This window comes from Triturus cristatus, chromosome 7 (assembly GCF_964204655.1).
Source record: "Triturus cristatus chromosome 7, aTriCri1.1, whole genome shotgun sequence".
Classification (NCBI taxonomy): domain Eukaryota; kingdom Metazoa; phylum Chordata; class Amphibia; order Caudata; family Salamandridae; genus Triturus; species Triturus cristatus.
In genome coordinates, this window is record NC_140590.1 from 623965239 (window position 1) to 623975886 (window position 10648).

A 10648-nucleotide genomic window follows, 5' to 3' on the forward strand; every position below is an offset into this window, starting at 1 on the left:
CAGAGAAGGAAAGTATGTTTTCCCATACCTAGACGATTGGCTGATCAGGAGCAGCGGCAAAATCCAATGCCTAGTTCATACACAGGAAAAAGCCTTCCTGCTTCATAAAGGACAAAAAATCCTGACTCCATAGTAGACACCGTAATCGCCATAGAGTACATAAACAAGCAAAGGGTTACCAACGTGTAACAAATGCTGCCCCTTTGGCAACCAAACCATTATATTCCAGTGCACTCATTCATGTGGCTTCTAAGGATGATGGCATCCTGCATCACAAAAGCACAATAGGCAAGGTTACACATGAAGCTTTTGCAGTATAATGGTCAGAAGCTCAGGGTCACTGGGAAAATCTAGTGTTGATACCGACCAAAGCACACTACTCTGCAATGGTGGCCACCCACCAACCTGGTGCAAGCAGGTCTTTCGCAGACTCAGTCCCGCATATGACCTTTACTACGGCTGGATCTCTCCTGCGTTGGTGTGCCCATTTAGATCACCACACAATACTGTACAATATCAGAATCATCACATCAGTTTTCTAGAGCTTTTAGCTATACAGCTCGTTCTCTAGTAGTTCTAGTCAGAACATACAATATAACTGTCATGTACTACATAAAGAATCAGACAGATACACAGTCACTGCCGCTCTCACAGCTAGCACAGACCATTTGGCACTGGGCTATTCACCACAAAGTACACCTAATGCCACAATATCTCCCAGGAGTAGTCAACAACTTTATGGACCTACTCAGCAGGTCACACCAGCACATCCACAAGTGGAAACTCAACCCACAAGTCTTTCAAACATACTTCGGGACGTGGGGCACTCTGCAAACAGACCTAAGTGCAACAGACGATAATGCAAAATGTCCAGAAATTGTCACCAAATACCCACACCAGCAATCCATAGGGAAGTCCTTATGGATCAGTTTGTCTGAGATATATGCGTATGGTTTTCCACCTCTCCCACCACTTCCGTTAGTCATCAGGAAACTTAAACATCTTTCACCCTTTTACTAGTTGCTCCAATATAGGTCAGACAGTCTTGGTTCTCCATTCCCCTGGAGCTGTCCATCAGACCACACAAGAGGCTTCCTCTCAAACCATATCTTCTCACTCAGAAACATGGACAGATCAGACGCCCGGATCCAGCACAGCTTAATATTGAGATTTTGCACCTGATCTGCTAGTGTTTGGGTACCTTCAATTCCCACAAGAATACATGTATTTCCGAACATAGGTCAGGCACCCTACAATTCACACGTTACACAGCAAAATAGAAAAGGTTTGTCCATTATGCATACACCCCAATTCTGACCCCTTAAACCTTACAGTGCAGCAGATGCTTGCTTATGTTCTCCACCTACAAAAGTCATCTAACTGCGTCTCAGCCTACATGCAAAACAGACACCATACCTCTCTGTGCAGAATTCCAGTCATTAAGGCTTTTATGGAGGATTTAAAAAGAATAATACCTCCTCAAGACCACCGTGCCCCAGTATAGAATCTCAATCTCGTCCTTATCAAACTTATGGGCCCACATTTTAAATCCCTACACTCATGCCCAAATAATTTCCTTTCCTGGAATGTAGCCTTCCTAATCACAATTACTTCCCTTAGTCGTATTAGCGAGTTACAAGGCCTTTCCAGATGCCTTTCATAAGAGTATATAAAGATGGGGTAGTTCTCAGAACCATCCCCAAATTCCTTCCAAAGTTAGAATCACCTTTTGATCTCAATCAAACATTTGAACTTCCAATTTTCTTCCCACAGCCTGACTTGTTGGCTGAAAAGGTATTCCTTACTCTTGATGTTAAAAGGTCCCTTATGTATTACAAAGATGAGACCAAACTATTCCATAATTAGAATTTGTTTACTTTGCTAAACCTCACAAAGAACAGGCTATTTCCAAAGTAGAAATAGGCAAATGGATTAAGTGCATTCAACCTTGCTATCCTAAAGCAAAACAGATACTACCTGCCCTCTCTAGGCACTCTCTACCCTTAACAATCCCGCTTCAATTGCCTTCCCAGGTAATATCCCCATTACTGACATTTGTAAAGCAGCTACACAGTGAACAAAACACACATTCACTAGGCATCTGTAGCGTGGAGTGCTGTAGATTCACATGCACGCACCTTCCTATCCAGATGCGAATCTAACGATTCAAATTTCCTATGATACACTTTCTTGCACGATACATTTCAATAATACACCTTATCTTTCATTCACACTCCATACAGCCTCTCACCCCTTGTGCAGAAAACATTGTTACATGCAGTCGGTGTCCATAAGGAATATACCTCGAGAGGCGTAGTCATTCTACATCTTGTGACTGAAGAACTTTCTTCAAAAAAAAATACATTGAATTGTCCAAGCCCTAACTAGATGGCAAGATTATGCTAGTCATGTGAATTTTCAGCACTACATGTTACGAACAGATGCTTAAAGGGTAAGTAGCATTTTTCATAGCTGCCCTCATGGTCAATTTACACTAGCCTGTAGTAATTTAAGGCCATGACAAACAGGATTAAGATTTTCCTCTGTCATGCTCAAGTACTGTATTTCTGTGACCCTTTCATCTTCTCCACCTGCTCTCCAACCTTGTGCTACACGTTTCATGTTATGTAGTGCAGATTTGTACAGTGCACTATTTCCTGGGAGGGTATCCTGGTGCTGAGCAGGTGTAAGTCTTGCTACGCAAAGGGCCTATTGGTGCTGTTCAAAAAGCCAGGTCTTCAGCTTTTTTCAGAATTCAAGAAGGAGGCTCTTATGAGTAGCGGGAGGTCGTCCACGTTTTAGTAGTAATATAAGTGAAGGCTCGATTGCTGAATCAGGTTTTCTGTATGTGTAGGATTTGTGAAAGTAGGAGTCCATATGAGTAGAGGTGTCTGGAAGGCTTGTGAAAGCACATGCAATTGGTGAAGTATACAGGGCCATTATTATTTAGAGCCTTGAAAGCATAGGTGAGGAGCTTGAATTGTACTTGTTTGTCAATGGGGAGCCAGTGAAAATCCTTCAGGTGGGGGCGTGGTCTCGCTACGAATGAGGTGAGACGCATGTCGCAGGGGCTCCGGCGGATCGCTACCATTCCGAGCCATCATCGGCGGAGCTGGGGCCCATTCACTGCCGTTTTCTGGGCTACACAGGTGGCAAACGGTCCACAGCATCTCCTGCCCAGCGGAGGAAGCTGGGGCTGCGCCGGTTGCGGTGACATGGCCGTGATACTCCGGCCTTCCCTTCCGACCGCCGGCGGGCGTCATCTTGTGAATCAAGGGCCGGGGACACGCCGCGGGACCGTCAGGACCTGCATTGACCCTCATCGAGCTGAATTGGTGCAGCGCCATCCTGGTAGCGGCGGCGCAGCCTCTCGGAGGCGGCAGAGGCAGCAGGGGCCATTGCAGGTCGCCTGGAAGCCCGACGATCGCGTCTGCTGTCTGCCATTTTGTGAGTGGCGCGGGCCGGACTGCAACGGATGGTGGCGAAGACTAGACTGCAGCGGAATGTGGTGAGCTGCCAGTGGCTGGGCGGCATGGCGGTGAGTGGCGCTCCTGCTTGACGGGCGGTGGACGAGAACGGCGTGGGGAGGACTTTGGCTGCGGTGGGCCCAGTGCGAATCTGCTCCCAGGGTCCGGTATTTGTGGCGCGAAGGGGCCCTGCACCTGGGGTTGACCGGAGACTAGGCTGCTGCCCGTCTGATAAAGGCAGCCAATGTGCCCGCATGCCCTGCCTCTCTGTGTGACCGTTGTGTGCCTGTGGCTTGAGGATTCCCTTGTTGGGGAGTCCCCCGAAGGAACTCTTGGTTGTCACCTGTCCCCATTGGATCGCCCCTGTGAGCCGCCCGCCGATATTGCCGCCCACCCGGCCTGATTGCCCAGCCTGCCCTTTCGCCTGGCCTGAAGGTGCTCCTGCGCTGCTCTTGGGAGTACACTCTCTTGCATCGCCAGTGGGGGGGGGCCTGTTGCTACGCTTGTGCATCGCCCCCAGCTGTGGCCGCTCATCTTGCTGGACTGCTTCTCTGCACTGGTCTGGGGATTCTCTTGTGTGGGGACTCACCTGTGACATTTCGCCCTGTGTTGACAGTGTTGGGCCGCGACCTACCGGACTGCACGTGACTGGGGTCTGAAAGGAGACTGGCCTGATCCTGGTACGCTTGCTTCTACTCTTGGGAGGCGGCCATTGGATATATAACTGCTGGAGAAACGGTGGGGTGGTTGCGAGACCCGGCTGGGACATTATGTTGTGTCTTGAGGGTCCGGCCACATACCCCCGCGGGGCCGCTGTGAGATTTGCAGGAACGCTGTGGGATCGACGGGGGATGCTGGACTTGCGAGTGGCTGTGTGTTGTGGAACTGTGGCGACAGCCTGAGTGTTGGGACTTACTACTCTGAACTGCCTGGTTTGCCTGGGTCTGCGGTGGGGCCGGAAACATCTGGGGGGTCCTGTGGCAGGGGACGGTGCTCCCCCTGAGACCTGTGATTTGCAGACACCGTGGATGGTCCTTCGCTACCCTTTGGGACTAGAAACCAGCTGAACAGCTGCGGCGCAAGAATGACAGGCACTAACAGAGGCAAAGACGTTTCAGGGCCAACCCCCAAAGACAACTCGGTGGTGGCAATGTGGGGCAAGGTGGGCCCGTCCGCCCCCACTGAAGGGCAACCGCAGGCTGGGGGGGACTCATCACCAGTGACGCAGGCTTTTATGACGTCCTTCATGTCCAAGTTGAAGTCTGAGATTGGCTCCCTGCGTACTGAAGTGCACTCCCATGTTCGGGAACTCCGGAGAGAGGTCACAGATCTTGGCGAGCGTGTAGACGGGCTGGAAAAGACGGTTGACGCACGTACGTAAGACCAGGAGTAGCTTTGGCAGCGCTTGGCTGTCCTGGATGACCAACACATAGAATTGCAACTGATGCAGGAGGACCTGGACAATCGAAGTCGCCGGAATAATCTCCACATCCGGGGGTTCCTCTCGGGAGCAGAAGGGAAGGACATTATGACCTACATCGCACGGCTGTTACACGAGGTGTGGGGTGATGATGACGCTTCCCCGCCGGCTTTGGATCGGGCTCATCAGGTCTCCGGGCCCGCGGGCAGGCTGGGCCTCCTTCCTGACATTTTAACCAGGGTCCACTTTTTTACAGAAAAAGAAGCTATTCTTCGGGCGGCACGAGCCAAGCAAGATCTCACGTACGCGGGGAACAAGATCTAGATTTTTCAGGACCTGGCCCCCACTACCCTGCGACGCCGCCATGACTTTAAGCCTGTGACGGACAAGTTGCTGAGCATGAACATCTCCTATCAGTGGGGCCACCCCTTTGCCCTTATTTTTACATGGGAGTCCAAGCGTAAGATAATTCGGTCCTAGAAAGATGCAGCGCAACTACTCCGACTCCCCTCCTCACGGCCCGCCAGCCCCACTCATCCTTCACCTACTGCACGGGTGCCTGCCAAACTGACCTGGTCGACCGTGCACCGGCACAGACGCTCCCCACCCTTCAACGAACAAGAGTCATTGCAGGCTAAACAGGACATTATAGAGCACATTAGGTCCTTGGAAGGGGACAAGTCCGAGTCTGGTCCAGATTCTCCAATCCCTTGATCAACGGCTCATATACCCGTGATGGCCCTTGGAACACCCCTCTGGGAACATTGCTCCTTCTAGTCTAGCTCTTTCTAGTCAGACTTGATGTTTGGTATGGGGGCCTTGACGTTACCCCAGCTCCCATTTCTTTATTTTTTTTGCGGTGTAGCTGGTGCCGGAGCACTCCGTCTGGATGAACTAGAGAGCAGCGACGACATTGTTTCTCTCTGTTTCTGAGAGAGTGACGTCTCTGGGCTTATCCGAACCTTAGGGTATAGGCTAGCCTGCGACTGGAACAGGACAATGTGGCCCGGTTGGCCAAAGTTGGTTACACATCTTTCTATTCTCTGTCTTCCTACTTGTCTGTATCTTTTCTCTTCCATTTTTTTTTATTACTAGGTATGGCGGATGGATGACCCCACAGCTACGACGCGTGCATGTTGACAGAGTAGGCCCACTCCTGCATCCCCCTTCCATTCCCCTGCAATGCTTTCTGCAGTGGTATGATGGACTAATTTGGGATCCGTTTTATTTATGGCTCTTCCCGGCCCTTTAAAGGTACGAACCCTTAATGTCAAGGGGCTCAATTCTCCCAATAAGCGGCAACAGGTGTGGCGCTACCTGCATCAGCATAGCCCAGACATTATCTTTCTGCAAGAGACCCACCTACTGCACATAGATACCCCCCGCATGGTGCACCCAAACTACCCCCTCCAATTCTGGGCCACAGCAACTACCAAAACGGCTGGAGTGGCTATTCTATGCTGATCTGGCATCAGGTCTTTAACAGTCCGGATGGACATTTCATCAGGGCGGGGGTGAGGCTGGGGAGACGCCTACTTACACTGTGTAATGTCTATGCACCAAACCAGATGCAGGGCTCCTATCTCTGAACACTTTTGCGGGAACATGTGCCATATGGCGACCCCTCCCTAATTTTGGGGGGAGACTTTAACCTGGTGTGGGATTCTGCGATGGACCGTAGTGAAGCTTCTTCCAATGGGGCAGGGGCCATGTCCTCCACACTCCGGAAACAGATAACAGACCTTGACCTGCTGGATGTATGGCGATACCACTCTCCGGAGGTGCGGGATTACTCGTACTACTCCCACGTTCACCGCTCGTACTCACGTATTGATTATCTTTTTATTTCGCATGACATCATGATGGACACGTTGGGGGCGTCTATGTCTGACATATCGCTATCTGACCATGCCCACGTGGAGCTCCTTCTGAAGGAACCGGCTGCTTGCCCCACCCACCTCCCGAGGTAGCGTTTGCCCCTACATGTCTTGTGTGATCCGGCTGATGTGGAGAGCATACAGACCGCCATTGACTCTTATTTTGTGAGCAATGACCTTCCCGAGACTCCCTTTCCTGTGGTGTGGGATGCCTTCGAGGCTACAATCCGCGGTCACATCTCATCTTTATTGATTGCACGGCGCGGGAAGTCCGCAGCCTGGAAGATAGCCTTTCCAAAGACATTAAGGCGTTAGAGAAGCAAGATCAGGGCCATTCTTCGATCTCTAGTCGGCGGCGACTTGCTAACCTCCGGGGTCAGCTCTGCGCACCAATAAAGCAGAGCGGTCCCTGTTAGCCTTAAAACAAAGATATTTTGAGGGGGAGACAAAGTGGGCAGATTACTGGCGAAGCGCTTGAGGGCCTGTGCAGCGAAGGCTCACATAGCGAATATTCAATCGCCGGATGGGACCTGGGCCACCACGGAGCAAGCTAAATACGAGGCCTTTAGGGCTTATTACGCTGCCCTTTATACGGCGGAAACGCCCTCCCAAGCCCATATAGATCATATCTTAGCCCAGTGCCCCTGGACTCCAATCCACCCACACCATGCCAAACAATTAGAAGATCCTCTCACGGCGGAGGAACTGATGGCAGCGTTGAAAGATCTCCCTCTCGGGAAGACGCCAGGCCAAGATGGCCTGCCAATGGTCTTTTACCGTATGTTCCTACCACAACTTCAGCCACACCTTCTGCGACTATATAATTCCTTCTCGGACACGGAAGGGGCGACACCCTCCATGGGTATGGCTGAAATAGCTCTTATCCCCAAGCCGGGAAAAGATCCCACATTGTGTGCATCATATCGCCCCATTGCTTTGCTGAAAACGGACCTCAAAATTTACACCAAAATGCTTGCCAGACGCTTGGATCCCCACATGCCTGGCCTTGTGGGGCTGGATCAAGTTGGCTTCATCCGCAATAGGCAAGGGGCGGACAATGTGCGTAGAATCGCGCATCTGGTGAGGATGGCACAGCACTGGAATATACCAGCCTGCCTTCTCTCGCTTGACGTTGAGAAGGCATTTGATTGGGTGGACTGGGGCTTTCTTCGTGCGGTGCTGCAAAAGATCGACTGGGCCGGAACATGATCTCTATGATCATGGCCCCTTATTTATCCCCGCAAGTAGGGTTCGGGTTAATGGACAACTTACGGACCCTTTCTCCCTATATAGAGGTACACGGCAGGGTTGTCCCTTGTCGCCTCTGTTGTTTGCCCTGGTGGTAGAGTCCTTAGCAGAGATGATCAGGCAGAATGCGGACATACATGGGATTTCTCTTGGTGGCAGGCAGAATAAGGTAGCACTCTTCGTGGATGATCTCATCCTCACCATATCGGGTCCACATACATCCCTTCCGGTGCTTCACGTCCTGTTACAGTCTTTTGAGCAAGCTTCAGGCCTTAAAATTAATCAGGGCAAATCTTGGGCTCTGAACCTCACGATCCCGACAGTAGAGATACCAATCTTGAAAACGCTCGCTCCTTATCAATGGGCCACGGAACATATCAGGTACTTAGGACTTCAATTGACTCCCACCTTGGACACATGGACCCAGGTAAATTGGCGAGAATGTAGGAGGACTGTTCTGGAAGACTTACGGGGATGGAAAACCCTAACGCTTTCCTGGTTGGGTAGGCTTAATGCCGTGAAAATGTCGATACTCCCTAAAATCTTATATTTATTTCAATGTCTCCCCACCCCTATCCCGCAGCACCAAATACAGGGCCTCCAGCGAGATCTCATTCACTTCATCTGGGGCGGATGTAGGCCGCGATTTTCTCACAAGACCCTCATGTCGCCGCGAGACAGAGGGGGACTAGCATGCCCTAACCTTCTGGACTATTATTGGGCCTCGCATCTCCGCTTTGTTTCGGAGTGGATAGCCATTGAAAGCGAAAAGATATGGTTCCATATGGGCAGGACGGTAACTGGACGCTCCATCTGGGACCTTGCATGGCACCATCGTACAGCTCGCTCACACAGTGCCTATATCGCAGTACCTACTAAAACGGTTCTGGATATATGGGACAAGGTTGCAGTGCGTAAGGGACTAACCACTTTTCCCTCCTCCCATACTCCTATTGCAGGTAACCCACTATTCCCTTCGGCCCTCCACCCACAAACATTCGCTAACTGGCTACAGGGGCGATGCAGAGTGAATGGAGATTTGTATGAGGGGGGAACACTTCAGACATTTGCCCGGTGTCGGGAGGACTTTTGTCTCCCGCTGAGCGCGAGACTACAATATGCACAGCTGTGGCATTGGGTGTCCTCACCTGAGATGCAACAGGCCGCTGTCCGTCCATTCACCCCTTTTGAATGGCTGGTCCGTTCCTTTGATGAATCGAAGGGCCTTATCTCTCGGACATACCAGATCCTACAGCACCCTCCAATACTACCCCCACACTCATATCAGCGCCAATGGCAATCAACGTCAACCACGGAAATCACATCAATACAATGGAATCGCCTTTGGCGAGATATCCCTAGGGTCTATCGCAGCATCCGCAGAGGGAAAATGCATCTAAAATTATGACGCAATGGTATACGCCTACTCGGCTGCACAAAATGTTCCCTGCCGTGTCCCCATTGTGCTGGAGGTGTTTGAATGCTTCTGGGGATTTCATTCACATTTGGTGGGCGTGTCCGCTCTTGACCCTGCTCTGGAAGGAAGTCCTTAGTCATATCAAGGAGGTATTGGGCTTTCCCCTGCCTGAGTCTGCAACCACGATTCTTTTGGGCCTTAAACCTACCAACCTGAAAGCACTTACCCGCAGCGATTGGACTATAGCACTTCATATACTTGGGGCGGCTAAACAAATTATAGCGTTGTACCGGAAAAAAACGGAACCTCCCCCAATAACTGCTTGGTACACGCGCTTATGGCATGTGATAACTATGGAACTTTTTACAGTGCGACTGCAATCACGTGACACCCGCTTTACTGCTGTTTGGCGACCCTTAATCCACTACCTCTGTAAAGTAGAGCATGCGCGTTATCTACCCCCCAAGCTTAGAGCGTTACGACTTTTTGAGGATGCCATACTCCCGTCGGATCCCAATAGGCTCCTTGCGTAACCAGATCAGCCCTGGGTGACGCCCCCTACGGCAAGCTCCAAGATATACACTCCTAATACCATGTTCTGTTGCGCGCGTATTCCCGTCCATCTACCTAGCCGCTTTTGTTGCTGTATACTTCCTTTTTCTCTTCTCCTCTCCTCTTTTGCCCCTTCTCTGTCTAGTCTCTACTATCCGCTTTGGATGGGCCTCTTGCCCGTGTTCTTACTGTTCTTGTTGTTACACCGAGAAGGTCCTGACACTTCGCACAACACTCTAATACTGTTACATATGTTATGTTACGCGGCCGGCCCACCAAGGGTTGTAGGCGACATGCTGTGTTTTAAACTGTCTATTGATGCCTTCACATATTCTTGGAGAGCCTTGGATGAAACGCGGCCGGCCCTAAATGGGTTGTAGGCTTAACGCTGTGTCAATGTGGACCTCTGTTCTACTTTGTTTGTAGAAAATAAAAAAAGATCTTTTAAAAAAAAGAATCTTTCAGGTGTGGTGTAATGGGAGTTCAGCATGGGAGATTGAGAGTGATACCGGCCGCCGAGTTCTCAATAGTCTGCAGCCTTCTGGCGAGGTTTTGTTGATCCTGGCATAGAAGGTGCTCCTGTAGTTCAGCTTGTTTGTGACCAGGGCGTGTGTGATGGTTTTCCAGGTGCTGATTGGGAGGCATTTGAAAATCTTCCTCAGCCCCT